We start from the raw sequence: 545 nt of genomic DNA on the forward strand, positions 1-545 counted from the left end.
CTCTTTTTTTTTTTTTTTTTTTTTTTTTTTGTCTTTTTGTCTTTTTCCGTGTCCGGCAATGGATCGCAACCCTCAGTGTTGCCCCCGTACCGGACCGGGGACCGGCAACGGGATCGCAACCCTCGGCGTTGCTCCCGCGGCTCGCTCAGCCAGTGAGCGGGAACCGGTCTGTATGTGGGATCCGAACCCTCGGGTGGGAGCGCCGCCGCGCTTCCCAAGCGGCACACTTATCCAGTGCGCCACCGGGCCGGCCCTCTCCATCTCATTCTTATACCTGGCTCTTCATGACTTATTCCTCGATTTTCTATTTAGACTATTCAGCAAAGTTTTTCTGAATCCCACAAATCACATTAAGCACATCCCTATGTGTTTTGTTGCATCCTATGCATAATAGAGTGTGTAAAAATTTTGTTGAAATTAGGATTTCAATCTTATTTATATTGTAATAGCCATAGAACTTTAGGAGTCTGAAACATAGTTATTCTTGATATTTACCCTCAGACCTAGATCAAATGATACTGTTTCTTAGGTATGCTTGATTTTGA

The sequence above is a fragment of the Galeopterus variegatus genome, unplaced genomic scaffold, assembly GCF_000696425.1.
Source record: "Galeopterus variegatus unplaced genomic scaffold, G_variegatus-3.0.2 Scaffold8891, whole genome shotgun sequence".
Classification (NCBI taxonomy): Eukaryota; Metazoa; Chordata; class Mammalia; order Dermoptera; family Cynocephalidae; genus Galeopterus; species Galeopterus variegatus.